This window comes from Anopheles stephensi, chromosome X (genome assembly GCF_013141755.1).
Source record: "Anopheles stephensi strain Indian chromosome X, UCI_ANSTEP_V1.0, whole genome shotgun sequence".
NCBI classification, from domain to species: Eukaryota; Metazoa; Arthropoda; class Insecta; order Diptera; family Culicidae; genus Anopheles; species Anopheles stephensi.
The window spans coordinates 7,687,115-7,712,479 of NC_050201.1; the positions used below are offsets into that span (position 1 = coordinate 7,687,115).

At 43.0% G+C, this 25,365-nt stretch overlaps 1 protein-coding gene across 15 annotated transcripts in view; it reads left to right on the plus strand.

Annotated features, from left to right (window-relative positions):
• Positions 1-25,365, plus strand: part of LOC118517394 (chaoptin) — a 110,003-nt gene that overhangs the window by 28,279 nt on the left and 56,359 nt on the right. For 13 of the 15 annotated variants that reach the window (XM_036063456.1, XM_036063458.1, XM_036063446.1 and 10 more), the window contains one exon: positions 24,430-24,514. The exons of 1 other annotated variant lie outside the window; for it this stretch is intronic. The gene's annotated coding sequence lies outside the window, so the exon portion shown is untranslated. Of the gene's footprint in view, positions 1-13,235; positions 13,300-24,429; positions 24,515-25,365 lie in introns of those variants that run through there. One more of the 15 variants, XM_036063459.1, reaches the window with a different exon arrangement.

Genomic DNA, 25,365 nt, shown 5'->3' on the forward strand with positions numbered 1-25,365 from the left:
CACACTAATTGTTTTACTGCCTATTATTTGCGTATTTGCCTATATGATTCGTATAGGCTTTATAAAAAAGTCCTCCGGATGCTTAAATTTTCCAGCAATATTGTTACGTATACCAAATAGCAACCATTTAATGATTTACACTCTTTAACGAGAACACACAAAAAAACAGAGCCATCATGTGCTATTAATTAAAACTGGAGTTGCACATTTTCCTGCTAAAGGACAAGACACACAAAAAACAAACAACGAAACTATAAAGCAAAAATGTTAAATGGGCAAAATTACACACGATTCCTACATTCCGGCATAATTAGAACACGCTTCCGGGTAAAATTAACTACCTACGTAGGAGCGTGCCATCAAAAACAAAAAAAAAATCGAGCACACACACACACAAACAAAATAGTCCGGTCCATGGGTGCAGAACCATTCACACGCTCATAAATAGTTGATCCTTCTTCCGGCCTTCTGACGGACGCGAAAAGACACTCAGCGCGGGACCTGGCCACTGGTTAGTCGCTTGCAGTCCAGTTGCAGCATAATGAAACATTATTCCCCAGCTCCCTTGCCCACCATCCCTCGCCCACCGCCCCGCCAACGTAGCCAAAGAAAAAGGTAAAGCGACGGGTGCGTTCGTCGACGGGTTGGGGCTGCGTGTGCGTGTGCGCGCGCGCGCTCGTTCGCTCTCGCCATATAATGAAGTTTTTATTATGCATGACTATTATGCGCCCATTTTCTTGTGTGTGTGTGTGTGTGTGTGTGTCCCTCTTACCACCTCCCCTTATTCCTCCCCCTCGCTTGCGTCTATTCTTCGTCTTTGGTTGGGGTTTGTTTGGGTAGGTGGCAGCTTCCCCCTACATGGGGATGGCCAGTGCCGGGTTTACGTGATATTATGCCGAGTGTCGTGAGCGCGCGAACGCTTTAGCCCCTAGGAGGTATAAGTAATGAATTAAACAAAGCGACTAAGCAGCACTTCCGGGGGATTCCCCCCCCCCAACGTGGGTGGGTGTAGTTGGTATCATAATGCAACATAAGTACCATCCCGTTTTGGCATAATGAGCACCGAAAAAAAAGGGAAGCGAAAAAAAAAAAAAGATTTTAAACGCGGTGGCTGCAGTGGTCGGTTATAATTTAATGAGGGCGTGATTGGAGCGCATTAGTAAGCACGACGACCCATTTTGCAGTACCAGATTGGATCGGCGATGGACACCGAGCACGTGGGTCCATCGCTGGGTGGTGTAGAACTATTTTTTACGCTTCCTCCTGATGCAGGTTCAACAATGTTCATCGCTTTTTTTTTGCTGTGCTCCTTGCTATAATTGAGGTTTTGTTGCACGCCATAAACATTTCAACGGTGTGTGTGTGTGTGTGTGTGTGTGTGTGTGGCTGTTTGCATTGGATTGGAAATTTATTGCACCGTTGCACCGTTGCAGCTACCACTTAATAGCCGCCATCAGCACGAGATAAGGCCAGCCGTTCGGGGCAAAGTAATACAGTAAAGGAAAATAAATTTAGCGCCTGGTAAGTTGAACGAATCGCAACCGCTGATCGACATGGTTTAGCTTTTATGGTTCATTGCTTGATGCTGGCTGGGCTCACTTCTTTTTGTTGATGCTCTTTTGTTTTGGAACGTACATCTTAATTTGTGCTTATCAAACGATAACTTTATCCCGCCGCTGGGTGAGATAGTTGGATGGAAGCATCTTCTTGATGCGTTTATCGATGTTTTTTTAGTGGTGTTGGTGTGTGGTTAAGGTTCTAAACAATCGATGGTAGTTGAGTAAATTTTCGTTTGAAGATGAAGATGAGATCAAATTATGGCACAAAAAATTAACAAAAAAAAAAATGAAATGAAATGCTTGTCAAACAGTGCTCAATTTCCGAAGCTAAATTTATTTATAAGAGGATTTAGTATACTCCAAAGACAATTTGCTAACGTCTCTTACACAGATTGTGTAAAAAGCAGCCTCAAAAATGGTAAAATATTACCTCACTTTGAAATGAAACTAAACAATCCGCTTTACTTAAATGATTATCATCGATGCATTTGATGCGCCTGGAAGGTAGGCTATCTACATATCACAGTATACCTTTAAGTATACTGAGCTACTTAAATGAATTATTTTTTTAGCATAAACTGGGATGAGAAAAAAAGCATCTGGGTGGAAGCGGATCTAATGTTAAACTTACTAAAATATGCAAAACTGATGCTCGCTTTAACGACAAAACCCTACCGAAAAAAAAATCGACTAGCGAAGAAACAACGATGAGCTACGGCTGAGCTATGTTTATTTCTAAGAATTGTGATAGCTTTCATCACGTAAAGAGGATCAACCTAAGCATTAGAATACTTGATGAGGTATAACATCCGTTGCCGCTCAACTAGTCCATTGGATGGTGTAGTTTAGCAGGAAACGCTCGCATTCATCGTACTACAGAATGCGACATGCTCATTCGCACCTTAATTGCAGTAGAGTCCGTCTCTAGCACATCCATACCTCGAGAAGATAAAACTACACTACATATCTCTCTAAGATGCGCATCGACGGGACTGTCATGTTAGAACGGTTACCAGCTAAGAGTGTAAAAAGTAGGGAAAAAGCATCATATCATATTAGGGCTTTACTGCTCGGTAAACCTGATGCTACTATGATGAGGTTTGTTAGAGAACTCAGAGAATATTCATGTGCAAATTCTATATGGAGCTTCGAGAATGGTGTCTTACGTAGGGTTTATATCTTATAGAGGAAATGTTCATCTAAGTGAAACTTTCCATCTTTGGGGGACTAACAGCTTAAAGTGATGTAACTGTATAACAAAATCTAATCTAATCTAATAGCCAGAAAGTGAAAAATAGGAACTCTGATGACTTTTGTTAGAAAATGATAATTACAAGACGCTCCTGGGCTTCCTTCTTCTTATTTTTAGATCAACGACATGCTAGGCCACGTTGGCACACTAGACTTCTTGATACCTCGTTATTGGAGAGTAAGTCCTCAATATGGGAGTGTGTTTAAGATAAGATGCAAATTCCGATTTTGTCGCGTGAGTACCGGCGCTGTTGACGCTTCTATTACTGGACTGGTCTTTGGTATGAGGCTCCAAGTGCGAGGCGCCTAGCTCAAGGTCCCTCATACGAAATAGCTGACGGGGTTTTAGCTGTCGCCATTCCACCATTTCACCAGATCACCGGGTTCACTATGATGTTTCGGTTCCGGAGATGCAGTAGTACTCCAGGTGTTCTTCAAACTTTGAAGTCCCAAAGGGGAAGCTTCTTACAGGTTCTGCCTGTATAGTGATTACTCTGTCACCTGTCTCTGTGACTCTGAGTAATTCCCCCGCCTTTTGAATTCGATTATACAGGTTATCGCTAATCCATAGAGATCCTTACCTGAAACCCAACTTCAAGAATTGATGTCCAAGAGTCCATGGACACTTGCCCGTACAGCACAATATCGTTTACTTAGCCATGGATTGCTTTGCAGGCGTACTAGTTTTACTTGTCATCTTGTACAGAGAGCTAGCAACCTTGGCGATTCTAACTTCAAAACACATCCAAAAACAATTAGGTTGAAGTAATCATAGATCACACAACTAGAACTACTAATACTGCGCGTACAAGGTATGCAATTTTGTTAAGCTTGGTTCATTAGTATTCCATTTAGTATCTGAATCTAACAGTACCGATGCGACTCAAGACGTTTTAAAGTGTTTTGAACAAATTTAAAGCCCCTTAAAGCAATTTGTACTCTGCTGTGTGTTGCCTAGTCTTTCAACACAAAATTAATGCGACAGGTGAAACAGGCGCCTGTTTCATTTTTAAAGTCCAGCTTTTCCACCCCTGCAAATGTCTCCATCGGGCGTGCTAATCATCGCACAGCCGGCAGCTAATCTACCACCGGTGGCCATGCAGGCACACCAGCAGCACTCGGCGATGTAAACAGGAAATGAAAACGAAATAAAAGTAATTGTTTTCTATCGCTGGTAATTACATTACTTCCTGCGTTCACCACCAAACCACACGTCCCATAAATGGGCGTGGGGCCTTATTTTCACCAAACCATTTTCATAATTTTTCCGCATAAGTTCTTCGAAGAGACGCTCGATCTTAGGACGGGAAGTGAAAATTGTTACCGCGATAGGGAGGGGAAGCAGATGTGGTGGTTCGGTGAAGTTGAGCAGAGGAAGGAAGGAAAAGAGAGAGAGAGAAAAAAACCAACAACGAGCATGAGTTTTAATCACCATGCCCGCGATTGCCGGAAATCGTTTCCGCGCGCCGGTTGCTGATGGTGGTGTTGCTCACTTAGCACGTCCCGGCTACAGGAAAGCAATGCTCAATTTATGGAGCATTATTGAATGCTAAATCAAATGCCGTGCAGCATGGGAGTTTGGTGGAAATTCTTGGAAAATCCTCGGGAAAACTTACACGCACGTTGCGCGTACGCCCGGAGTCGGCCGGTTTCGTATGGGGAATTGGGCGTGCGTGCGTGCCGCAGTCAGGGCTAGGGTTAGGGTCTTCAACTTCAGTGCGTGTTTATCTTTCGGGTTGACGTTTGGACGCGTTTGGAGCGAGGCGTTTTTCGGTGTTTCTCTTCCCTGTCGGTCGACCGTAAGGGTGTAACGTTATGGGCGCGCAGCATAAATAACCCGGCTTTTGCCCAAAAGCGGGTTAAACACGGGACGGATGCGTAGCCGATGTGTGCCCGTGCGCCCGATGGGGTTTGTTTATTTGTATGACCATTGTTTACGGTTTTTAAGGGAGCTTCGGTATGTGTGTGTGTGTTTTGTTGCTTCTTCGCTTACCAATGTTTTGGTGTGTGTGTGTGTTTTTCACCAGTTGCTTCTTGATAGGGGTGCCATAATGCTCACTTGAAGCAGCCAGGGGTAAGGTTGTCACGCTGTTTTCTGACCTGGTTCTGTCCATCACCACCACCAACACCGCCAACCTCAACGCACCTCGCACATCCGTAAGGTTCTCGCCCGTCCAACTCCAATTATTTAGCCGCAGCATCCAAACGTCTGGGGGGTTGGGGAAAAATGGTGGGAAGGGGAAAAATTAGTCGTACAAATTTCCCAAAAACCACAGACGAACGGTTCGCCGTGTGGTGGCATGGTGCACTGCTTGACGTCGCCGAATGAATTGCTGAAGTTAATAAAGGTGTTGTTCATAGATAATTAACATCCATGACGCCTGCTGACAGTGTAATGCTGGTGGTGGTGGAGGGACCGGGTGGTTGGGGGACGGTGAAGCACGGGATGGTAACTCAATCGGGTTTGTGGAAATGAATATGGTGTTGTGCTGGAAGTTTGGAGTGGTGTGGTGAGTAGCTTATTGCCTTAATTTCTGTTTCACTTCAGGGGGAATGCTGTTGGGGATGATATTTTTGCATGACGTTTGAGCTTTAAAAGTTGACTAACAGAGTTTACCAGACCAATTATATGAGATATATGAGGTATATGAGACCCCTTAGACAGTACTGCTCTGAAAAAATTCAACTGTTTATGTCGTGAAAGGTGTTTTACTTGCTTGCTTGTCTGGACGAGGACTTCTTAGGTCAAACCTCTTGGACAAGCTCCTTTACACGAGATCTCTGGAGATCCCTCAATCAACCCGTACAAGCGACTTAGGCGAGGCCTCTCGTACGAGGTCCCTTGTGATCCTTCACTCGACCCACACTATCCTGTTAGATGTGGACTCTTGAACAAAGTTCCCCAAACGAGTACTCTGGTGGTATCTTACATGCTCTAAGGCATTGACTCTTTGGAGAAGCTGAAGCGATAGGGAACACGAGAACTTTGATCATTGCCATCTCCTTCCATTCTAACTCTTTAGGCGTGACCCCTGAAATGAGGTTCCTTACAGGAGAACTCTAGCGTTCACCGACTCCATCCACACTAACCTCTTAGGTGAGAGACGAGGCTCCTTACGCGAAAATACTAGTTTCTTTGAGGAGGTAGACACTAGTCTGAAAGAGATCATCTAAGCAAGGACTGTGGTGGACCATCACTTCACCCACACTATCTTTTTAGACGAGACCTGTTAGACGAGGACCCTCGTACGAGGTACTTTGCTGGTCTCTCAATCTACCCAGACTTGCCTCCTAGGCGAGACTTATTGGACGAGGGCTCTAGTGGTCTCTTACGAGTCCTCTTAAACAAGATCCCAAAAGCCTTTTTTGGATGCGATCTCTTGCTCACGGACCCTGGTGGTCGACCATGGTCGAGGCTCTAACCACCGTTAAACTCACCATAGACCATTTGTTCTTTTGATAAGAGAGCTTGACCAACCAATTCCTAGATCTGAATCACGTTGTACAAGATAGTCTTCAACATTTTCAACCCTGATAGACTCATAGTTTCTGGTCTTGTCCCAGACTGAGGAGAAGACAGGGAAGCCCATTTCATTTTCTCAGGCCCTAAGGCCTTAGTGATAACATAGTGATCGATTATGATGATACCTTGGATCTTTACGACATGATTATTTTAAGAATCGTCCAGGGAGTCCAACACGACCTGTTTCGAAAGAGCCTCTTAAAAATGCCTTTTACACACTTTAAGGCATTATTTTTAATACATTGCGTTATTTAGTCAGCCAACATTTATTGTATTGTCCACCCCTAAAAAAACTCAATCATCATTACGACTTCCAAAGTCCAAAATATCAAGATATCAAGGAGAGGCAAATCTGTACCGATTCCCTAACTACTGCACAGAATCGCTTGTAAGATGCTATCGATCGCTGAGACACATTATTACCATCCTCGCACAGTCATGGACTGGTTCACCACTAGCACAGCAGTAGTAATGATCTGTGCAGCAAAATCTCAGGATATTACTTTTTGATGAGCACAAACAGGCGAGATGAGTTCCGTGCGTTACCGAGAACCTCTGTCAGCAAATAAAACAACCGATTGAGGCAGGAATTGACCAGCTACCTCCTGCCTGAAGATGCTGGTGGCGGATTGTGCTTTCCGCTCGATTGGTCTTCAGCTTCCATCAAGCAGATGTTGAGCGTTGCTGGTGGCGGGGTGAATGGGTGGGAGTCTATTAGTCTCGGTGCGATTAGCTAAACGATTGAATCATGCCAGCGGCGGTAGGGGGAGGTGGGAGCGATTCCCGGGATAGGATGAGGTCTAATTTATTTTATCAGCCCGGCAGATACCCCAACGTTACGCCAACCATTCGCGCGGTAATTATTATTAGCATCGTAATACGCTCCGAAAATGCCGAGTAGAGCAGCAAAAACCGAAAAACAGCTTTTACAGCACCAGCCACCGGCCGCACCTAGCAGCGTGCAATTTTCCGATATCGATTACGCCGCCCCTTTCCATTGGTGGCTGCTCATTAATGATGGTCCCGTAACTGTAGCACTTTGTTCTTAACCACGCACATCATCGTTAATCATGTTTATCAAACAAACAACCGTAGCGGGTGCGTTTCGAGCCGGGAGATCATTCAAAGCTCCAAAGCCCCCCTGTCTCTCTCTGTCTCTCTATCTCCTTTCCTCATCTCCAAACCCGCTAACGCCAATATCCTTTTCTGACAGCCAGCTAATCGGCTAAACAGTTTCGGGAAAATAACAGACACTTTGCAAATTTCTACATTCAATTTCACATTGCCGTACGCAGCTAATCTCCGCAGTCCGAGCTGTCCGAGGTGGACAGGATGGACCGATTCAAACCCGGTTCAGTTGTTGCGAGGCCAATATATGCTTTGGTGCTTTCATAGGCTTCCTCCATACCGTGCTGGAAATCGAATCAAAGAGTGAGAGAGGGAGAGAGAGATAGAACGAGAGAACATCGTTCCAATCGCGCGGGTGTTAAATCGGGCGGAAAATGTGTTTTCCTCCGTGCGCGGGTAACTGTCAAAGTCAGGACGGTCGTATCGTGTTCATCATCGTAGCCAAAGCCAGGTGAGATGAGTTTCCATAGTTTTTTGGTGCTGTGTGCTCTGTTGCTTTCATTGTTTTACGTCCCTCAAACGGCTTTTTGCTAACAACTGGTTTGTTGTTGTAGAGAGCTGCGCCTACAACGGACACAGCGTTTAGTAACTGTTGTACGGACGGAAATGAATTGTAATGTAATCGATTCGCTGCGAAAGTGCGTCAAGGGGAAGGATGAGCTATTTCGGTAGCTTTAGACGCTCGGATCGAGTTAATGTTTGGTATTGTCAGAATATTGAGGATGAAATACTAACTATTTCGGGGAGTGCTGAACCGATAGAAATGATTATCTAAGACTGCAGGAAATGCAATGTTGTCTGCGGTATCCTCGGACGGTTGAAATGATACAAAATTGCATACTTTTAGGCTTTTTTTTAGGAATTATTTCAATCGATTATATTTAATGTTTGAAAATCGCTGATTTGGTTCAAATTTGTTGCATTATTATAAAATATTTGGCATGCTCAAAAAATAACTCAGAGAGATTTTTGGTCCTATTTGTATTTTAGGATATTATAGAGGCCTCCTAAATGACGAACTATACTAGCTGCAAAATAGACTCGTCAGGTTCCGATGGGCTGGTCATGTCATGAGAATGGTACCGGACGATCCACCTTGAATAAAGTTCTTTAATGGAACAGTCCACATGAACCGAAAGTCATGAAAAACTATTATCTTACTCGAAAGAACTCACCAAACCCTTTTGAAAATGCTTTGGTTGGTCCTGTGTAGATGCTCTGCACATGGTGCGATCGCGATGTGAATCCCATAGAACGTAGAAATGGATAAAATTAATTCAAGGAAGCCAAAAATCTCTGGCAGGCCCAGAAATTAGTTGAGGTTGCCAAAGAAAAAGATGAATGAATTATAGTTGTAGCTAGTGGGAAAGTTCTCTTCGTTAAAGTAGTTTTAATTTTACTTTATTATTGTCTGTTGTTTAGTTATCAAGGGACTAAGCATCCCTCTCGAAAGTGTCATTAACGTTTCACAAGATTTTAAACTTTTTGAGACGTTTGATCAAGCAGATCAGTTGGACAGGAGAGCTCGAGATCTGAGAGTCCTAGCAGGTATGTCCCTCGAGTAGCGTCAATCCGATTAGTATGCGCCTGATGGTCTTATGTCCTGCCAAGCGTCCTTGTTGAAGGAGGTCATCTCAATATCCTTCCCGAGCTATAATATAGCCAATGAACAGTCTAGCATCTTTGTGCGTAAGGGGTCATAAAGCTCTGGCGTTATGTTAGTGATCAGTTCCTTGAGCGGTACTTTTGGTACTCAATCAGCTCTCCAAGATCCTTGATACAATTTGCTCTCAGAAGAATCTGTGCGTTTAATCCATAGGGGTCTCGTGATCGGCTGAAGGTAATGGTGACGGATGTATTGATGCAGAGTGTTAAAGCGTTGGCATCAGTGATCAATATTCTCGTAGGGTGGTTCTTTGGCGAAGATGGTACCTTCTGGTATACGGATTCAGCAGAAAGTTTTTGCATTATCCGCCGCTTTAGACTTTGGTCCAGAGATTGCTGCAATGAGCTCCGCTACCCTGAGCTAGATGCAACGAGAGATCCTGACAGATATAGACCCAGCATTACTGGGCGATGAGCGATCGATCACATATGAACGCAACCTTGTCACCAAGGGTCTAGGTAACCCTAGCCTAATCGATTTGTCAGTTAAGTCTAAACAACGTCGAGAACCTTTGAAAGTTCGTAAACCATCGTTACGCGAATGAAATGTACTGCGCGTTGCATAGCTGCAGGCAAAACAAAAACATGCTTTAAACATTATCCGTACGCAGGAAAGCGTAACAGGGCAGTGTGCGTTTAATTTATGATAATTTCCAGCTGTATATTGTGTTAAAGTTCCTCTCGTATCTAGTATTTATTCGACTTGCCTTTAGCCTGGATACGGCTTACGGATGGAAGAAACTAATTTTGACAAGGTTTACTTTCTACCTCCCCTCTTTCACTCCTCTCCTCCTCACCACCACCATCACCACGCACAACACGTTTATTCTAATCAACTCGTTCCCGGGATAATCTGTAACCGGAGACTAGGATTTTCAATAGGGGAAACGACCACATGCGAGACGGGCGCTCCGATGGTCGGGCAAAGTTTGCACTGAAAATAAGCTTCTTCTCTCGGTTGCATACACACACAGAGGGTTGGGGTTCATTTGCACACTAGCGTGCGCACTGCTCGTCTGACAATAAGTTTGCGTGTGTGTGTGTGCAGATAACGAATGCACCCGTAGAATTACGGGTACCGAGTGCAACCCTTGCGCCTGGAGGATTCGAAACAGCGGGTGCGTGTGTGTGTGTGCGCGAATTAAATCAACAGTAAGTTAGTTCGCGTTTCGGTTCTTGCGTTGCGAGATGCCTACCTTTCGGGAGTGCGCATACACACTCAAACACTACGTGGCGGAACGAGTTGAAGTGTAGCTTTAATTTGATTTGTCAACTCTGGCAGCTTTTTCACCATGCCGGAAGGCGATTGCTCGCTAACCTAGCCGGCGCTGATTCGATGCTAGCCGATGTTTTGCCCTCCCCCACCCTTTTTTTGGTCGGGTGACCCTTGGCTCGTGCGGCAAAAAAAAAAAAAAAAACCAGGACGCTGGCACACTGGCAGGCGTGTAGAAACTTGTGGCTGTTTTAACTCGTTCAATAACATACAAAAAAAACTGCAGCAAAAACTAGGTTAGATCCTGGCGAATAAAAAAAGGGCACAGATCGAAAGGCAAAAAAAAAAACCTGGAGCAATTTTTTTTTATCTTCTCTTCTGATTGCTGCCCACCCTCTCACGCAGAGCGGCAAAAATCGGTTCGTTTCGTATTTCGCGGATAGATTTCAATTTGGGGAATGTTTTATTTAACGTTTAACAGTTGATTTTTGACTCGCAACAACGCGGATAGCGATATAGCGGGCCGCGCGTACTCGCTTATTGCTGGCCGGGAATTTATTTGCAAACTGCTAGAGGTTTTATTTTGCTGTCGCATTGTTTCGTGTGAGTGTGTGAGTCTCATCCTTGCTCGGCAAGGGTAGAATGTTTTTAATTAATCGACATATTTTTGACTCTAAACCTGAAGCATCAAAATGGGTAGTCTGCACGCTGCTGTGAAACAGGAAGGGAGATGTGGATGATTTTCGTTTGTTTGTTGCTGTGTTCGTGGAGAAAAATGTGAAAATATAGTAATTAAAATTGAATGAGGGTATAATTTATCCTCGTAATAGAAACGTCCGGATATGGAGAGTGGAATGTTTTGCTATTTTCTTTGCTGAAAATTTATTCCTGTCGTTTTAATGCCTCACGGTGTATTACTAGTTCAAATACAAAGCATTTAAATAAATCAAATACATTTAAACAAAAGTACAAAAAAAATCAAACGCATCAAATGCATTTTTTTCCTTTCGAATTCTGATTCCGTTTATGCGAACCCTGCATTTAACTATGCGTTGTGCGTTTCGTTAAACCTGCCTGAAGATGCTTTGAGCCAATCGGATTTAATCTTGCGAGTCGAGATATAAATTGTATGTTGTGTCATTCACCTTAAAGGCGCAAGTCGCGGGGTCCATTGTGGTGTCAGCTGGCACGCTGTCGTTAGCACGTCACGAAATACAGTCGTTGACGTAATTATACGCACAGCTGGTGTAATTTTTAATTAATTTTTTTTATGTTTCATAAAGACATTCCGCTGCTGTTTGGTAACTGAGAAATTGATGAATTTCCTATATTTAGTGATGAAATTGATAAATTAATAATTTTAAGATGGAATTCATCAGAAGTATTCAACTTTGAATCCGATTTGCCTGTATTTGGGCGTAGGAAGGGCGTAGGAAAATGGTGTGTTATAATTGAAGAAAATATTTCATCCACTTTGCTACAATTGTTTTGAAAGCTTATTTACAAAGCTTTTGAAAGTTTCAAACTTGAAATACAAATACACAAGAAAACAAACATTATGAAAATCTTCACTTATAAAATTGTATTTAGACGTAGGAGTTATCGTTTACGTTGTTTCGTGTGTGTTTAGGTTTTTTTGAGTTTGTTTTCCTCCCCCCATAGTTTGAAAATCCTAGTAAAACGACCAAACCGTTCTATTGGAATAGAAAAAAAAAGTTTGAAATACATAATTGATTGACCAAACAAAAGTATATTTAAACATAAATAAAAATTAAATTTAATGCTTTGACGTCGTGGTTTCAAATCAAGAAAATTGTGAGTCCGGTCTAGAATGTCCAGTTATGGTCCTGTTGAAGCACTCAAAACGGTTAGGTCTGTGAAGAGTACAGAATATTTTGTGCAACAAATTATTGAAGTCCTAAGCTCCCTGATAGCAAGATTCAATCAATCAAGGCGGATCAATTGGCAAAAAAAGGCGCTTCTGATGGAGACTTCTACGAGGGACCTATTCCCATCCACGAGTACGCCCGCTCTCCACAGCAGTTCTGTCTAACTCGTTGGCAGAATTTGTGGGACACGGACGATCTTGGTAGATTTCGCTACTCGATATCTCCCACAGTATACTTATGAGCGAACTCACTGAGGGTAGAGTGTTCGTACGTATGATGTCAAGTCTCATGTCTAATACTCACCTTCAGCGTATAAACCAGGCCACAACGAAAGCGTGCTGCTGCAGTGTTGGATATCACGGCATAGACCACCTTTTACGGTCGTGTTTAACCATGTCCGAGGGTCACTGCTTGCATCTGTTGATGCAATTCAAAGAGAGAAAGGTATCCCAATCAGAGACATTTTGTTAACAAAAGACCTGCAATACACACAGATCATTTTCAGATTAGCAAGAGAGCACGATTTAAGTGTCTCTAAGTGTCTCCCTTCCCCTTGGTCATCCCAATGTTTTGTATTTTGTGTATATTGTTGGATTCATGTATGTAGTAAACATGTAAAACACGGTACACAAGTTGAGCAAATTCAGGAACAACAGCAACAACCAACGATTGAAGCAAACCAACAGAACTCTATACAGCAAGGACGAAAGGTACAAGCAGCAACGACACTATATGATCACTGACGAAAATAAAAAAATATAAGAATCTTTTGCCACTCTGCATTAAAATCCTTTCGCTACGATTTTTGTTTTATTTTCCCCCCTTATAAATATGCGATGCACTGTAGGTGTGCTTATTTTTCGATTAAAGTCTCGGTTGCGTACGATAATAAACCAAGCGGTGGAAAATGGAAACAATATATGATCACACTCGGTACATCCTTAGCAATGGTTATAACGCGTTTCTTTTTCCCTTTCCCTTTTTATTTTTAGGTAAGCGTGGAAGCAGAAGAAAAGGAAAACAATTGCAGGGAAAAAGCGGCCTAAAACACTTACCCAAAAGTAGAAACAAGTAAGGCAATGAATATATTGGAAAGGACATAATTTTTAAAGCCAACCAAAAAAAACTCTCTCTCAAAACCTATTCAATAAAGTATGTCCCGAATGTAAAGAAGGAACATTGGGCAGTGCGAAGAAACATAAAAGAATACGAAGAAAAACAGAGCAAAACGCGCCTTCGTTTCGTCGTTTTCCTTTTTCCTGGTGAACGGTCAAAATTTATTGAAATGGTTTTTTGTGCGGTTGTTATGGGAAAGGGTGGGGGGGAGGGGGAAGGGGATCAAGTACGCACGCATTCATGAAGACTTTGGCACGTCTTTTAACCATCCTACCGGTAAAGGAATGGGGGAGGGCAGGCATGGGTGGTAAGAGTTTGGTTCTAAATAAATGAAAGGGAAGTTTATTTATGGGGTTGAAGTTGTTTCGGCGCTTTCACACACACACACACACACACACACGAGCACAATCACAGGTGCGTTAGCAGGTACGGTTGGAAGGCAAGGATAGGGTGGAAGGGGAGTGGGTGGTAGGCAAGTGAGCGCAATAAAGGTAAAAGATGAATAAAATGGCTCATATTTAAACGCAAAACGTCAGTGGCAGACGGGCTTAAACTGTCTGCGTCCGACGTTTGGCGTTTATTATAATGGTGTGGGTGACTGTGTGTGTGAGAGAAGCGTTTGCGTCTGAAAAAAGAAGGAAAGGGGAAAAAGAAGTAAAATAAAACGAAACAAAAAAAACTACATGCTCACTTACCCGTGGCCTTTAGAGAAAATTGGAAAGGCTATCGGAGCAGGCGTGGATGGTAGGAAGCGGAGGGGGTGGAAATCGTAGGGAAGGGAATCAGCTCCGAGGAATCGGGTGAGAGTGAGACTCAATTTTTCTGGCCGGCATAAGTGAGGACGTCGAGCTCGGGTGCAATGAATCGTGATCCTTTATGATGAAGTTTGAATCTGCCATTCGGTAGAACGAAACAGGGGCGGGGGGGTTGTGGGAGGAGAGGGTGGGAAAGTTGAACCAAAGTTTTTCCACTCGACCAGCTAATCAACTGCCCGAGCGAGCGCAGTGTGGGATCATTTTCACCCGCACCAAGACAAGTGACCGGGACACGGTACGGACCATCTGCTTTCCAGGGGGTGAGTTTGCACCTGCCGGGCGTTTTGGGTGGGGTTCCGAGGGGAGATTTCCTTTCTCACCCTCACCTACTCCTCAATTTTATATACACACACACACAGCAAACGAACAACATTACTGCTCTGGTGGCGGTTCGAAAACCGAACTGCTCGGTGATCTTTGTCACAGGTGAATGTACAAACCCGCCCTTAAAAAAAAGCCCCTGGAAAGTGGAAAGCATCGGGAAAACTCAACCCCCTCCCCTCCTCCCCGTACACTCACACGTACGGGGCCTAGTGCCGGTGTGTTTTTCGAAGGACCAACTTTTTTGGCCGCGTCCTGATGTTGAAGGGAAATTTTTCATGAATGAGCACCTGATACGATTTCCCGCTGCCTTCTGCTTCTAGAAACAGTCAGCCCGAGTGCCGGCAACCGAGTTTCCACCGAAATGACCAACCGAACACAGGCACGGAAGAAGAAAAAAAAAATTGGAAATAGAGAAAAAGCAAAGCAAATGAAGGCAAAGGCATCGGAAAGTTGTTCGCTTCAACGAATCAATGACTTTTGCTTTCAACACTTCCGGTTCAGTGGTGTGCCGTTTAGGTGTTTTTTTCTCCCCTGTTGTGAGAGAGGAAGGTAGGAAGAGGAGAAGGAGGGTGTGTGTGTGCCCAGAGGGTAAAAGTTGAGCGACAAAAGCGACGAAGCCATCGGCAATATCATTTGCTCGAGTGAGGTTTGGCCGTTTTGCTTGCCAAAAACGGAATAGGTTGTTTCGGCTGTGTGTGCATGTGTTGCCTAACTTTAGGCGCTGGTAGAAAATCAAATTCTTGGTTGGTGGGAAATGAAGGAAACAGGCAGCGGAGGGCAAGCAGCAGCATCCTGGGTAGAAATAAACATGAGGTGAGCTTTAAAGACGTTAACACAAGAACCTGTGCAAGTTTATGCCCTTTTTGTGTAGAAGATTTCTCTTAACAAACGCTATTCGAGTGTGAGTAATATAGTGTAGAGTCCATGCGAACCGTTTTAATACACCTGAATGTTCACCCGAGAGTGCTAAGAGCACGGTTCCACAATTTTCTTTCTCGCTTCGTGAGGAACGAATAATGTGTTCTCCGACCTCCGGAAGTCTCCTTAAAGCCCCGTCTTCTGCATTTGATTCAACCTCAACTTATTTGGTAGGCTGCAGTGGTCAACAAAAGCAACCGATTTGCAGATCAAGTGTGTGCAGAAATGGAAGCAATCATTCAATCTTATGCAGGGCATTACCCAAAGGAACCACCGCTCCGTTCTGACGTATGCAAACGAACGATACCAGACCCGGGCAGCTACTTAGAAAGTCAAGTAGCGTAGAGGGCTGACGAGCGCTGGTTGGTCTGAAAAGTTAAGCGAAATGAGCGGAATGTAATCCCGCTCCAGCTTCTCCGACATTTGTGCACTTGTTTTCGTGCTTGTTGGGTGCAGTTTTGTGTGTGTGTGTGTGTGAGTGAACTGTGTGCTTGAATTAAATGATTGCTAATTGGTTTTGCTTGCGTTGGAGCTGGTGGAGCTGGTTGAATTTGGGTCACTAAGTGGATGAGGATGAGGATTCACTGGTGGAGCTATCCAAGAATAAGAAAATTGAAGTCGAAAAATGTTTAAGAACGGTTTTTAGGGATTCCCCAACATTCAAGCAATCTGTTTAAAGTTCATGCTTTTAGCAAAAATACTTTGAAATAGGAATAGTCTTACAGTGGCCAACAAAACAACAGGATTGCTTTATATCATATAAGCTTAACAGTGAAGTTTGAAGTAAGGTATTTAAGGGATCGACATAGTTTTGTGTATTAAACTAGCACCAGGACTGACTATCCTGCTCCGGGTAACAAAAAGTCAAATCAGAAATGGTTTGCTGAGACCTCTGGAGGTTCTTGTGCCAAAGAGAAGAAATTAGCCTCAATTAGGCTGTGTTTATCTGTCTTCTTTTCAATTTGATACTTGTGAGAGCCATATGGAACTAAGAACTGGAAACGTTGGAGATCATCTTCTATAAATCAATCCAGAGTCTGGTTAACGCTGATTTTAATTTAATTTTAATTTAATTTATTGCTTATTGCCCGCCAATGATGGTTCAACAATTCTCTTAAACACTTAAAGGAAAAGCGAGGATGACAGAAGGAAAGAGGCTTCACGAAGACGGACACGAAAACGAGAAAAAGGGACATTATAGTCGAACAGGTGATAGCACTTATTGAATGCCGATAGAGCTCGGAGCTGATGACATACACACTATTGGTTTGAGGTATTCTCATGAGCAGGTATAAGATGATTGCGGCCATGGTCATATCAACATAGGCGTATCTTTCTATAAGTAGGCTATTGGGTTTTGGGAGCTCCGACCATTAGAAGAACTTGGATTCCGAACTCCATAAGGGGCTTCGTCTTAAAACAGTGCCTTTAACTCTGGTCCAGTTAGCGTATTCGATGTGTCAGGGTTTATAGCCTCCAAGTTATATTCAACCTCTAAGGGGTTTGATCCGCGTCTGGATATTCCTTTACAGCTGAAGCTTTTTAAAAGAATGCAACAAAGGATAAGGTTCAAAGGAGGTCATCGACTACAGCATTGATATAGAGATACTCGCGAAAGTGCTGGCTACTCTTTCATTCATAATACCTGTCGTGATAAATTAATCTAGGACTGTATAAAGCATTATAGTCCTAGTAGTGACTTATACCTCTAGAGTATGGACTCTGTGTGAAATTGACTACATTTCAGCTCTCTGTGATCGAAATGAATATGCTCAGAAGGATATTTAACTCTGTCTGTATTGATGGACAATAGAGGAGTCGCTCTACAATTGCAAGCTTTGTAAGCTTTGTAGTGATCTCACCATCATTCACTGAGTTAGACTCAGGCGAGGGTACTATGTAGGCTCTGGTCATGTGATGAGAAAGATACCTGACGACTCAGTCCATAAAGTCCTTTTAGATTGTCCACCTGAACAGTGCAGTCGTTGACAATAACCGTAATAGAGTGATGGTGTAGATACTTCGGCAATTGTGAAATTGAACAATTTTCAATTGTTGAAATTTTATGCAAAAACAGATTAGACAGTAAAATAGATCATATATGAAATTTTATAATAATAATCCTTCATTTAATGTATCGAGTGCCTTCTCTTTATACTTTGAAAATTCAGCATGAGCTAGCTGTGTTTTTTTTTTTAATTTCATTGTTTTGAAGACACATTTTTTCAATTTTTTAATGCTTACGCAACGATTCAGTCATTTAAGAAAAATGCGATAGAAGGTGAAGATATTTCTGGGGCTTTTACTTTGGAATGGTTACATACAGTTTATAAGTTATATTCCGTCACTGTAATTAATTAAGGTTTCTTAAAGGGACTCGATGTACCTTTCTTGAACACATTTTTACTATCATTCATGTAGTGGCCGTTTCGTGTTGCTATAAGAACCTATGTATTGAAACAAAACAATTCTTCAAGCTTTTCCCGATACCCAACGCCTGAAGGTATGCAATTTTATATTTCTACTTTTTTAACAGTAATTTTTTATTCTAATTTTTTATAGAATATCAATCGAATGTATTGTTGGTCCAATCAGAAAATAATCCAATAAGTAAAGGTTTTCCTTTAAAAATTAAAAGTATACTAATTTTAGTTGAATTAAATTTAGTACCAAACGAAAGACAACAACAGCCACACAAGCAACGAACGCCTGTTGTCAGCGATCACTTTCAACATCGTTTCGCTGGGAGCTTTAGTTTTCTTTTACGTCTTTCATAGATTTTTGTTTTGTTTTTTCTTTTGCGAAAAGCATTGATTAATGCAATCAACTCACATTTCCTTCCCTTATCTTTGCTCTCGCCGAGTGTTTTTATGTCGTTGTGTTTGAAAACTTCCTTTGAAAACCAATTTTATATCGTCTGACTTCCAAAGAAAAAAAAAAGAAAAACAAACGATGCTTTCACACTGTTTATATTATCGACAGTGTTTTTGTTTGTGGCCCACACCGGGTGCGGCAGAAACAGGACGACAGGTTTCTTCGAACCTGTGGGAACGAACGCTTCTTCGCCGCTGGAACAGAAACTCGACGACGTTCGGTTCGACGTTCAGCCGTCAGCGGTTGCAGTCGATCGTTCGTTCCGGGCGTTTGGTAGCATGTTATCGTTTCAGATTATTAGCATAAAGCTTTACCGTACATCATCTTTCGCTGCGCACCGTTTTCCCCCCTTCCCGTGGGTGATTTTATTATTTCAGGTCCCGCTTTTCCAATTTACACACTCGCTCTCGCTCGCACACTCGGGCTCGCATCGATACGGCTATTGTGCAGCGTACCGTACGCTAGCGACAGTTTTCACTCGTCTCTCTGTCTGTGTGTGTGTGTGTTTTGGTGTGGAGGTTGGGAAGGGGGGAAAATTCTTCTTCTACTAGATCTTGCCCCCCACCTCATACTGATGCCACCGGGACAGTTTTTCCAGCGAGACAAAATTGGCCGAAATGGATTCGGTTTACCGCAAAATGCGACCGAAAAGCTTGAAAACAGCAGCACGAATACGCGCCGGTACGTGTTCTTGCCCCATTCCCTCTGGCACTCTCAATTCCTTCCTCCCTTCTTCCTGATTTTGTCCTGTTGTTTACCCCCGTTTTCTTTCTTGCTTCTCCCAGCTCAGCAATCGTTGCCAAAATTTCGCCCGCTTGCATGTTGCCATGTTTTCGCACAAACTGGGAGTTTGTTTTTGACTTTCGACTGCTCTGGGCCAACGAGGACCTTTCGCACTCCAAAACGGCTACGGGTGGGGGGAAAAGTCGTGGAAACCGGAGGACCAGGCAAATGGTCTGTACGTGCAATGTTATGAGCACTTTCTCGTTCTCGGCTTCGGTTCCAGCGTGTCCAGTTACGGGCAGCATCCCGACGGCAGGAGCGCCCGCTTTGGAGCTAGCGTGCTGGTTAATTTCGATGACGAGCATGCGGAACGTGTGCGAGTGTATGGATGTCTCTGCCAAGCGTTTTTCCCTCAAAACGCTGGCTCCTAAGCGTCCCCGGATGCGGATTTTCCAGACGGAAACGGCTTCGAGATGCATTCGATGTGTGTGTGTGCCTGGCTGTTGTGTGACAGAATATTGGTCTTTTCGGTGTCCTCCTGTGCACGGGTACAAATTGAAGGAGTGGTTGCCGAAACCGGGCGATAAGTAGCCCGATAAAATGCCAACATTTGGACATTCTCGTCGCGTGGTCGACCGTCGCCGGCGAGAGACCATCGTTGAAAATGCATCCGTAGTCGGCACCGTACGCCGGGTGTACGGCTGGAAAATCTAATTTATGTTCCCACTGGGTGAGCCCACTCATACGGCCGGGGCTTGTTATTGTCGGGAAATGCATTTTTAACGTACCGGCACGTAGGCTTAGGTTAGCGGTTTTCTACGGACGTTTACAAAATGAAAGTTCAATGTTTCCGCTTACGGTGTTTGGTTGGGCGCGTTGTTCCCCAAAATGAGATTAGTTTGTTGCAGGTGATGAGAAAAGTTGAGTGCCGGTTTTTTTTTCTTACTCTCTCTCTGTCTCTGTATCCCTCTCTCTGGCTCTGTGTATCTCTGATGACACTCGGTCTGAACAAAGGGCGTTGGTTTGATTAGCTTTCCGCTTGGTGTTTGGCGGGTGTAACATGCTGATCAATTTGCTGTGTATATGTGTTGAGGACCTCTGATGAGCTGATGATATAAGTAGGGCGTTAGCTATTTACAAACTCATTGAATTATAAAGGCACAATGGACTCTGGACGGGAATTTTTCACTAGGCACCGTTTCTTCCAGGGTTACCTCGCTACGCCAAAATGTCCAGATGACATCGAGAATCTGATGGACGTTTTCTTAGAATACCCTCATTTCACTGTTCATGGAAGTCACTTCGTTGAATATCACCGTACTGATGCTGGCTAGCAGTAGCGATGAAGACTATCCAGTCTCGTTTGCAATCTGTCAGCAGTAAACTGTAGAGAAGTATTGTACTCCTCTGAGGTGCTCCTGCAGCAGGTACGGCACCAACGTAGCTGGATTCCGATTAGCCCAACTAGCAACACTCTAACCAGGTGGTCATTTCGCAGTTGTGTCTCATCGACAAATACGGCTGTATCATCATTTCATGATGAAAGGTTTCACCAAGTCCCAATATATTACTTTCCTGTGGAGTTTGAAGTATTTGGGCGGATCATTTTGATACATTGTTTAATGATGTCAACACAACCCGAATGACAGTTATAGGCAGATACTTTTTATAGAGAGAACTTCGCTCAAATTCTATGGTCTATAAAAGTTCTTGTAACATACTGTCATTTGGTCCTGGCAGCAAAGTACCTGATGTCTTGGCAATGTCTGCCACATTTTTCATCTCCCTAAAGATGTAAGGGGTGGAGCATTCAGTTTCATGTAGGTTATTATATAGCAGAATAAGGTCCTTCGATAGAGGTCTAATGGAAGTTTTTTTTAGGATTGACGAGGCAAACTACCATTACAAAGATATTTTTCGCATATGCCCTCGATGTCTTCGTCTCAGACATGGACATGGAAAATGAAATGTACCAATGTTTATCTTCTTGAGGATACTCAGGACCTCAGGATCTCGTTAATGCGAGAAGAAGAAGACGAATTGTTCGTCCGGTGGCCGAGGCGATAACGGCGTCCCCGGTCTTCACACGGCAGGGTCCAGACATCATTCGAACAATCGCACGATCTCCTGAGATGTCGTTCAGCCAAGGGCTCAAGGACACTGGAGGAGTGATGAAATATAGAAGTCTCTCCAACTTCCATATACTTATCCGCCGAAGTAAACAGCGAGACTGTGGGACATCCATGTGCTCCTATGGTAGGATATGCACAAAACCGAAAACCCTTCCGAAGCACCCTTTTGAGCCAATTCGGTTGCAATTTCATTGCCAAGAATACTTCGTTTAGAGGGCAACCAAACAAGAGATATTCGAAAAGATATTTCAAACAATTAAGACCTTAAGACAGATTACATACTTCAAAGCCGTTTCAATGAGAATCCGTCAGTATAAAAATGGTTCAAATGGCCACAATTTTCAACGTAAATGCCGGAAATTGGCATTCACGGCACATACGAAGAAAGGGATCATAGATTTGATTTTAAGTTCATCAGAGATTAATTAATTTCTTAAATTAACGATTAAGGAATTCTTGATTAGGATCATTGCAGCTTCTTATTGCACGTAAACCATTGCAAAATATGATTTATTGAATCAGATATCCTAGTCATAATAATCTCGCAATATCACTAAGCGCCTAAAACTTATGCAACTTGCATTACTCATCATTTGCAATGGACAGCATCTGCTACTAGGCGATGCGTTGTTCGTAGGTATCCTTCAGCAAAATCTGCTTCTGCTTCTGCTCACCCGAAAAAAACTTCATTTTTCAACAATATTTCTTACATTTCAAACTTTATCACGCGTCATCCGGTGCCATCGATTGGAAAGCGATAAAACAGCAACACTGACAGCGTCAGTGGTATTAATTACTGTAGCGCGCACAGCAAACAGGGCAACAAAAAAAAAACAACCTTTAAAATAAAATCACAAACCATCTGCGTGTGTGTGTGTGCGTCTGTTCCAAACTACGCTCCATCGCAAGTCGCTGAGCAAGCGCTTAATGAACTGCTTTTGCTCATTTACTAATTGCTGCCGTTCCGGGCTCTTTTTTTTCTCTCTCTCTCTCTCTTGCTTTCTTTTGCGAACCGAAAAAGTTGTTGCCTGGTTCAACTCATTCCCGCGCACCCCACAAGAATCTCACCAACACCAGGAAATCTCCTCAAATGTCGTCCGCGAGCGTTAAAACTTTAATCGTAACAAATGAAGCGAGCGTGAGTTGTCGGAACTGATCGAACGTAACTAATCATTCGCATGACTTCTGGGAGGTGCCTTTTTTGTTGCTCTTTGTGGGTCTGGAAAAATGATTTTGTTGCCAAATTCCGAAAAAAAATCTACTAATTCACCATCTTTATTTGTTTAGTTTCGCGTACATACGTTCTTCTGCTTTAGCTTGAAACCGTACGAGGACTTGCAATGTACTTGTCCATCGCTAGGCTGGGCTCTGATCGATTCATCCTCCTACTGGAGAGGTTATGGTTTGATGAACACTTTTCCACCGAGTTTTCACCCATCGCAACGCATTCGCGATTTTTGGCGTTTTGTACGATAACCTGCACCGTTGAATCTCCTTAGTCACGGTACCGGGGTTTTTTTTGCCACTAATGCCACACTCGAGCCGCGAGATGGATGACCGATGACAGATAAAATTAAACAGAAAGAAAGCGTCAGATAAACAGAGAAGGCAAGTTTGTTGGGAATGTTAAGGGTTTTTGCTAGAGCATCGAGGAGGAAAAAAGCTGTAGTTGGGTAGGATATTGAAAGGTAAAAAACTGCCCTTTAAAAAGTGAAGCATCAATTACACTCAGCGTGTAATGGTGATCCTTCCGGGAAATCTGGTTGCTATGATTGTGTTTTGTGCTTTCCTTTTATTTGGTTTATTTGGTAGAGAATCGAAACTTTCCTGTTTTTTTCTTCTTGTTATTACTTACTTTCTCGTGAATTGTTTGTTTGTTCAAGCACAATTGGTTAATTTGTATCGATTGTGTTGTTTTGCAGCTGTTATTTCACAATGGTAACGGCGGTGATAAAAGTTATTTCTGGAAAATAGGGATGGTTTGTTATGCTTACCCATTTGATATCCTGTATTCATGATTACGCAATCTGTTTTATTTTTTATACTATCACTGATACTATTCGGTTCTACAAAAAATCATGTTGTGCGTTTTGCATAAGTCATAAAAATTTTTGAGTTAGAGTTTCTGAGTTACTCAATGCTTTTTTATGGTTTGCAATATAATATATGATATATTTTTTTTAATTCAGCCTTTACGGGATGATCAAAAAGATAAAAAAGGAATGAGATTGATTTTAATTTAAGGGTTGAATTTATTTTTGATTATTTTTACTTCACTTCACTTCATTTCTAGCTTGCAGTAGCAAGATTTTATCCGTAACGTAGAGTAGTCAAGTCCTGAGTACGGGGCGGTGAATGGTGGATGGGATTTGAACCCCGGTCCTGCCGTGTGAGGACTGACGCCTTGACCACTGGACCACCCCAAGATACCACATTAGGATAATTTTCCAAAAATTTGCTCACCTAAGGAAACAACCAACCAAGGAAACAGAGGGGGGGACAGGTGGTAGTTGTGACTGAGGCGCCGGTCTTTACACGATCTTCTCATACAGTCCCATAGTGAGGAATGACTATCAAACTACGCGGTAGCATTAATTTTAGCAAGCTATCCTTGGCAGGCATGACTTAAAATGTCATTAGGCCAAGAAAGAAGAGGAAGAAATGCTGTAGAATATTCATAGCTTTGTGTTTAAAGTATTTTGGTCATTTTTTCATCACCATAAAATCGAGAAGATTTCGCATTGTATCGGTGGGTTTTGAAAACTATATTTGCATTAATTAAATAGTGCTCGATAAATCAATTTACAACACGTTTAGGTAAAAGACTCGAGAAGGCTTCTCCGAGCATACATATTTTGACCAAACAGAAATCACACTGTGCAACAAAAAACACAGATAACAGTGCTGCACATAAAAGATTCGAAGGGATAAGACTCCTATAGTCTTTCTCCAGCGATTAAAATAAGCTACAGAAAAAAAGGAAATCACTTAGCTTTTCCATAGTCTTCCAGCGCCTTAATATAGGCAAAAAGTATGCAAAATTTTATTTATGTAATGATTTATTAATAACAATGATTAATTGGTCAATTTTAAAATAGGCCTTAAAACTCGTTATGTCACAAATAAAAGTATTAATGTTATTTCTAGCGCAGGAAGGCATTTCATCTTCCTTTTCGAATCGCTCTTCGAAATAAGTTTTCCTTCACGAGTTAAAGAGAATGTTTGAAAACACCTAACAAGATGACGTTGTTGCCTAATTGCTTACTGACGTTGGGTATTCTTTTCCACTTTCTTTCCAGAGACCTTAACGACATCAACGAGCCGGAGCAACAATCAAAAGCGTAACGCGACAGCGATCAAGTTTCGTGCGTGCAACGAAATCAGGTGATTAAAAGAAGTGAAGCACAAGCAAACAGGGAAACACAAAACCTTACAACTGGCTCAGCGCACGGTAGAAGTAGCGTATCGCCGATTAAGGTCTGCTTATCGTAACGAAAGTACCGCGTGAAGCACCCTCATTGATCCCCGCCAAATCCATCGCTAATCGCGTGTGAGCATTGAGGGGTGTTTTGGCGGAAGGTGTGTGTGTGTGCTTTTGTTTGTTGCTCCTTGTTGGTTTCTCGTCGTTTTCGTAAGGGCAAACCAGTACCAGCAGGACGTGCAAATTGGCAAACGGGACCTCGCACCGCATCCTTCGAACCGTAATCCGTAGACTGTGCCGGTGGATTAACCTTACTCAGTATAAGGCCGGAACCGACAAAGGGAAGGGTCGGAGAGGTCGGTTTCGAAAATTCTGTCAGGCATTAAATAGAGTTGCAACCTCGCAATGGAGTACTTTACATGCTGATGACTTTGTGTGAAGGGAGGGATTTACTAGTTTACGAGCGTGTGTGGTGCGGGTTGACTACTGCCAGGCGCGCAAAACCCCATGAATGCTTCGCTCGGGGTGGGAGAGTTTGAAGCAGGAAGCCGAAATTAAGGCAGTAAGATCGCGCACTAGGAAAGGAGGTGTTAGTGCGAAATAAATGGATTTGTGAGCCAAAAAAAAACCCAGCACATGCATGAGTGTGTGTGTAAGAGAGTTTGTGCAGTGTACGCTTACTTAGTAAAGCAATGTTCTAAAATAAACATCCACTCACGTACACACACACACAATAGCACGGAGCCAATTGGACGGGAATGGTTTGGGGAGGGCGTACGGAAGCAGTGGTAACAAGGGGACCTAACTTTCTTGA